Source organism: Eubalaena glacialis, chromosome 14, assembly GCF_028564815.1.
Source record: "Eubalaena glacialis isolate mEubGla1 chromosome 14, mEubGla1.1.hap2.+ XY, whole genome shotgun sequence".
NCBI lineage: Eukaryota > Metazoa > Chordata > Mammalia > Artiodactyla > Balaenidae > Eubalaena > Eubalaena glacialis.
The window spans coordinates 49,921,506-49,929,121 of record NC_083729.1 but is presented as its reverse complement, the minus strand read 5'-3'; positions in this window follow the sequence as shown (position 1 = coordinate 49,929,121).

Sequence of the window (7,616 nt, the reverse complement as noted above, 5' to 3'; positions counted from 1 at the left end):
TTCACGATGTCTTTTCCTTTGTACCTTTTTTAGGCTATAAAGGAAAATGAGATTAAAATGAATCTTCCTCAGATAGACTATTTGAAGATTATAACTATTTTACAGGAAACAATTTTATATACTTAAGAAGATTTTGAAATATATTTTTAAAGTCCTGCTAATTTTCTATAGTTACTTAAAATGTTTTTGTCATTTTGAAATAGCTATATATATGTATATAAAATTACCTTGAATTTTGGAATGATGCTATATAATCATTTCTGAATGATAAGCACCTACAGAAGGGAGATTATCTACATCTGGATTGATAAAGTTTATAGTGCATAATTTGAACATGAGCATCTTAAGGTTTTGGGGTATTCTTAATTCATCAAGCAAAATAATACTTATGTAAAGATGTTTTGTTACAACTCTTTGTTGCTGCTCAACATAGACTGAACACGACCTTCATCTCCTGCTGCGATAATTGGTTCATAACTTTCCATCATTTCCTGAAAGCATTTATTGTCTACCTTAAAGTATACAAAATTAACTTCCTAATTGTTGACAAAACAGTAAAAACATCCAATTTCACTATTCCACTCTAGATTTCACAAACACATTCTTATTAGGGAGATAACTGACAATATGAATAAGATTTTCAAAGTAAGTTTATTTCAGGTTTATTATTCAGATAATCCAAACTTAATTGTGTGTAGTTTTTGTTTTTGAACCCCAAATTTCTTACAAATCCCTTTTAGAATTGCAAAGGACCTTAGAGATCATTAAGTGACTTATACAAAGTCAAGCATTTGAACTGAAGTTTCTTGACTCTCTTTTCATTATACTGCGTTCCCTCCAACTCAATAGATGATTTTAAATCTGACAGCATTTACTTTTATAAAAATCTTTGTTAATGCCTTCTTTTTAAAAATTTGTGGTACTGTTAAGTAACTGGCTTTACAAAGAAAAATAAAGAATCCTTTACCTTTAAAATATTAACTAATTATGCAGGTTTCTTCTCTTTCTCTTGACATTGATTTGCTCTTTTCATATACTGGTATTTCATATACACATTTTATACACCAATATTTTATACACACATACATACGTATCTCTGTAATTTTAATGGCTTTTAGACATTTTATCATGTTATATAACTTGACTATTTCCAGCTTACTGGACATTAGGTCATCTCTTGGTTCTATAAACTTTTTAAAATTACTTTTTGGGATATACTCCCATAAGTGGTACTTTCTCAAAAGAAAATAATTTTTATGGTTCCTGCTATGTATAAGTAGATTGCTTTTTAGAAACATTTTACGAATTACACATAACTAACAGCAATGGATGATTATATCTGTTTCCCCATAGACCTGCTAACATTGATGTTATATAATTAAGATTAAGTTGCTTTTTAGATTTCACACATAAATCATATGGTATTTGTCATTCTCTAACTTATTTCACTTAGAATAATACCCTCAAGGTCCTTCCATGTTGTTACAAATGGCAAGATTTCATTATTTTTTATGACTGAATAATATTCCATTGTGTATATATACCACATCTTCTTTATCGGTTCATCTATCAATGGACACTTAAGTTGCTTCCATATCTTAACTATTATAAACAATAGTGAACATAGTGATGCATGTGTCTTTTCAAATTGGTGTTTTGGGTTTTGTGTGTGTGTGTGGGGGGGGGAATACCTAGTAGTGGAACTGCTAAATTGTATGGTAGTTATATTTTTAATTTTAAAAATTCTGTTTTTAAATTTAAAAATTTTTTAATTTAAAAATTCTGTTTCTCCATTCTGTTTTCCATAGTGGCTATGCCAATTTACTTTCCAACTAAGAGTGCACCAGGGTACTCTTTTCTCCACATCCTCATCAACAATTGTTATTTGCTGTCCTTTTTATAATAGCCATTCTGACAGGTGTGAGGTGATACCTCATTGTAATTTTGATATGCATTTCCCTGATTATTAGCGATATTGAGGATTATTTCATGGTCTGTTGGCCATCTGTTTGTTTTCTTTGGGAAAATGTCAGTTCAGGTCCTCTGCCCATTTTTTAATTGGGTTGTTTGCTTTTTTGATGTTGAGTTGTATGAGTTCTTTGTATATTTTGGATGTTAAGCCCTTATTGGTTGTATTGTTTGCAAATACCTTCTCCCATTCACTAGGTGGCCTAATAATTTTGTTGATAGTTTTCTTCACTGTGCGAAAGCTTTTTAGTTTGATGTAGTCCCATTTGTTTATTTTTGCTTTTGTTTCCCTTGCCTGAGGAGACATATCAAAAAAATGTTGCTAAGACCAGTGTCAAAGAGTTTGTATTTCCCTCTAGGAGTTTTATAGCTTCAGGTCTCACATTTAAGTCTTTAATCCATTTTGAATTTATTTCTGTGCATGGTGTGAGAGAGTAGTACAGTTTGATACTTTTTCATGTAGCTGTCTAGTTTTCCCAACACCATTTATTGAAGAGGCTGTCTTTTCCCCACTACATTTTCTTGTGTCCTTTGTCATGGATTAATTGACCATATGTGTGTGAGTTTATTTCAGGCTGTTCCATTGATCTATGTGTCTGTTTTGTGCCAGCACTATACTGTTTTGATTACTGTAGCTCTGTAGTATAGTTTCAAATCAGGGAGCATTATACCTCCAGATTTGTTCTTCTTTCTCAAGATTGTTTTGGCTATTCAGCGTCTTTTATGTTTCCATACAAATTTTAAAATTATTTGCTCTAGTTCTGTGAAAAATGCCATTGGTATATTTGATAGGGATTGCATTGAATCTATAGATTGCAACAATCCCAGAGGTCTCTTAAACTACACTCATTTTTTAAAATTCTTTTTTTCTTTTTTCTGTTCAGCTGGGGTGATTTCCACCGCTCTATCTTCTAGTTCACTGACTGATCGATTCCTTTGTATCATTTAATCTACTGTTGAGTCCTTCTAGTGTATTTTTAAATTTCAGCTGCTATATTCTTCAGCTGTTTAGTTCCTCTTTACATTTTCTAACTTTTTGTTTAATCTTCTCACTGTGTTCATCCATTCTTCTCCCCAGTTCATTGAGCATCTTTATAATCATTCCCTTGAACTTATTGGGTAGGTTGCTTATCTCCACTTCACTTAGTTCTTCTTCTGAGGTTTTGTCTTGTTTCTTTGTTTAAAACATATTCCTATCTCTCCTCATTTTACCCAATTTTCTCTTGCTCTTGGAGAAATGGACTTATGTCAGAGAGGTTTTATGGGGCCCAAAAGCTCACTCCCTTCTGTTTACCAGAGCTATATGGTCCAGGGGTGGACCCCTCTGTGGTGGTGGGGATGACTACCGTGGGCACAATGGTAAGCAGGGCCGGCCTTAGGCCTGCCTGGCTGCCAGTGCCTGCCTTGTGTGGTAGCTGCTGGCCCACTGGTGGTCAGGGCTGGGTCTCTACACTGCTGACTGCTTGGCCCAGGGGGTGTGAGGACTGGTGCTGGCCCACTGGTGGATGCATAAGCTCCTGCACTAACAGGCTAGAGGGAGGACTCCAAGATGGTGCTTGCCAACACCAGCATCCTTGTGGTAGAACACGTTCCCCAAAATGGCTGCCACCAGCATCATTGTCCCCAGAGCAAGTCCCAGTTGCCTCTTGCATCTCTGAGAGGCTCTCCAAGGTTAGCAAGTGGGTCTGACCAGGATTCTTTCAAATTACTGTCTCTGTGTGGGAACTTAGAGCATGTGAGATTTTGTGTGCACCCTTTAAGAGCAGAGTCTCTGTTTCCTACACACCTCTGGCACTTTAATATGCATCCCCTGCTGGCTTTCAATGCCAGACGTTCTGGGGTTTCATCTTCCCAGTGCAGGACCCCTGGGCTGGGGAGCTCAATGTGGGGCTTGGACCCCTTGTTCCTTGCAGAGAACCTCTGCAATTGTGATTATCTTCCCATTTGTCGTTGATATCTACCCAGGAGTGTGTGTACTGACACATGGATATATCCCTCCTACTTGTCTCATTGTGGTTCCTTCTTTACATCTTTAGTTGTGGAAAATCTTTTCTGCCAGTCTTCACGTTGTTGTCATAAATAATTGCTCTGTAAATAGTTGTAACTTTTGTGTGCACATGGGAGGATATGAGCTCAGGGTCTTTCTACTCCACCATCTTTGCCATCAACCTAGAGGACTCTTAAATGGCTGCTCCTACTCCATTCTTCCTTAATGCTGGCATTTCCCAACATTCTTCCCATATTTTTTCAGTACTCTCAAGCAACCTCTCCCTTATGATTCTCATTAATGTTAATGCCTGGCATCCTATTTTCTTCCATACTTATGGGAACTGGGAGAAGAAACACCTGGGACAAAGCTGAAAATTTAGGCAATAAAATAGTGATAGATGCTAATTGGAATGGTATGAGTATGTAAAAATTTAAGGCTAATAATCTCCTTTAAAATTTTTTTTAACATAACAGATAAGGTGAAAGTCTCCTCAGGCCATTACCCCCATTCCTTGTCTCCTATCTTCCTCCCCAAAAGTAACTACTGCTAGTAATATACTGTGAGTTTATTTCTTTATTTAAACATAAATTGTATATTAGTAAACATACCATTCTGGAACTTGTGTTTTTCATTCATGAAAATGTTTTGAGGGCTTCCCTGGTGGCGCAGTGGTTAAGAATCTGCCTGCTAATTCAGGGGACACGGGTTCGAGCCCTGGTCTGGGAAGATCCCACATGCCGTGGAGCAACTAGGCCCGTGAGCCACAACTACTGAGCCTGCGCATCTGGAGCCTGTGCTCCGCAACAAGAGAGGCCGCGATAGTGAGAGGCCAACGCACCGCAATGAAGAGTGGCCCCCGCTTGCCGCAACTAGAGGAAGCCCTCCCACAGAAACGAAGACCCAACACAGCCAAAAAAATAATGAAATAAATAAATAATAATTAAAAAAAAAACCAATCAAATGATAAAAGACTTTAAGGGCACAGTGAATACCTGTAGGGGAACACAGAGGAGAAATCAGACTGAAAAAAAAAAATGTTTTGAGATTTTTCCATGTTAGAATGTATAGTTCTCCCTTAAGAAATAGCATTTAAATACTACTAATTTTTGCAGCAGAATATATAAAATAAGTCATGCCTAGGATGCCTTGAAGAGCTTGAACTTTTGTGAGGGTCTGTGTGAAGTCTGTCAGAGTAATTCCAAAATTAAAACAATGCTGATGGTGGTAATAGTTCATTGGCTTTCTGAGTTTTAAACATATTGAGTATTCTCTGTGAATTTGAGAGTGGCTGTCTTAGAATGGGCTACATGTAAACAGTGGTCCCAGCATACCACATATGAGTTGATGATAGTGAGATCCAGCACTCAGTCTTGAACACCTGAGGAGAATGATTGACTCATTGAATTAAGAAGACCTTATATGATATCTCTCCTTGCTCTTTGATGGTTGATCTCCTTATTACAGACTTTATCAATGTGGAATGCTCAATTACAAATTCAACTACCATGAATCAGTAGTTGAATTTGAATATCATTTCCTTAGGGACCAAGATGATATCTAGCAATAAATTTTGTGAAAATTTCTAAATCTATAAGTTAGTTATGAGGATTCAGAGGCAAGAAACCAACTGTTTGGCTGTTAACTACACAGTCCAGTGTATCGATGGTAGGGGGAGTGAGTGTAATGAAGATGGCTTCTCTGGACAGGGGTGCATGTCTATTCATGGAAGACTCAACTGATATTTAGGAAGTCTCCAGAAGCTTATAAGTCCAGAAAGTCCTTTTTGAATATGTGATATCAGGAAGCCAAAGACATTTAGGCTGTTAACCAAAAGTTCAGTGTAGTAAATTAGGACAGTAAGTTTTCTGGACTTCATTTCTCTAATGTATGTAATGAGGATGCTGGAATATAAAATCGCCAAGGTTGCTTTCATGGAAAAACTTTAGCTCCTGAGGAACCTATTGGGCAAAATGTTCTTAGCCTCTTTCCTCACAATATGTGAATTAGGTAGAAAATGCTATGATTATATTCAGAAGAAATATATTATTTTGGTAAATCTATTATCAAACTATCAAAATCAAATTCTTGAAACCCCACTGTTAGCATGAGTCATTAACAACTTTAGATTAACTTCTCCTGAGTTTCATGATGGGAAGTCCATCTCTGCCATGATTTAATGGAAAGATTATTGAATCTAAAGTTTAGAAGACTTGAGTTTAATCTTCATTGTACAAGTCACTAAGTCACTATCTTGAGCAACTTATTTAAGATCCCTGAATCTCAATTTAATTGCATACAAAATAGACATTATAAAAAATACATACCTAAAGAACACTGCCATCAAGACTAAATAAAATAAAATGTGGAAGCGCTTTACACATGCTGTTGTATTATAATTTAAATAAATCCCATAAAGTTTATAATGGTGCTATACAGTCTGATTATTATATTGTAAATGGAAACCAATTCAAATATCTTGTGAAAAGTTCCTTCATTCCTCTGAACTCTTGTAATACCTATTTGTAATTTGCCTATAGGACTAGTGGATATTTATTTTAGTAAATAGTTAATACCTACACTGTACCAAGAAATATACCAAGTGATTAGGGAGAGCAATAATTTTCAGCAGATAAGAAAGTTTTCCAAAAAAAGGTAGCCATTGAGAAGCTCTTTGAAGGAAGGGTAGAGGTTCCGTGGGGAATATGGTGGTGGGAAGTTTGAAATACTGGAAACAGCAAATGTCTTAACTCGCAGAAAAGTTATAAAGTCCTTGAGGGCAGTGACTATATGTCCTAATAATCTTTGTGTTGGTCCTACTGTTGTACAACCTTGACTTTATGCCCATCACAAAACACGTAGCCTGTTATCCTTAATAAATGAATTGCATAATTGAGTGGATGGTATGTCATGCCTCTGAGGATGTTCTCAAACTTTAGCCCGTGCATCATAACACCTGGAGGGTTGTTGTAACACAGATGGTTGGGCCTCACTCCCAGAATTTGGGATTCCCTTGGTCTGAGACAGAGGCGTGAAAATTTGCCTTTCTTAAAGTTCCCAGGTGATGCTAATGGTTCCAGATCACATATTGAAAACCACTGCTTTACTGTAATTTATATTTAACCAATGAGGCAACATTCTTGTTTTTCCCTAAGCATCCAGAATACTCTTACAATTCTTGTCAAACTTAAAGAATCTTCAAGAAGTCTAACCCCATTCTGAGGGCAATAAAAATGGTAGGGTGTAATCTTACTCATTTTTGCACAGCCTGCAGCCCCTTATAATGATGTTTTGCAAATACTAGGGTTCAAAAATGTAATGCACTGAGTGCTGACTGGAATCAAATAACTGTGCAGTAAATATTAAGTTCCTTATTTAACCATCCCTTAGTAAAAGGGAATGGATAATTACCATTCCTGAGTTAGAAATATGTTCAGGAAGTGTTGTTAAAGAAAAATTAACTTCGGTTCACCAAGACCATCAGCAATTCTCCCTCCTGTTTTGCCTTAGATATTTGTGAGTACAGTGCAGCAGAACTAAGTCTGGTGTTGACTTGAGTCTGGATTAACATACGTATCCAAAAGGGTTCTTGGGACAATCAAGGCTAGTATGAGCTTGTTCGGTCAGACCTGTGAACCTGAAAACAAGCTTCCCTCCTGCC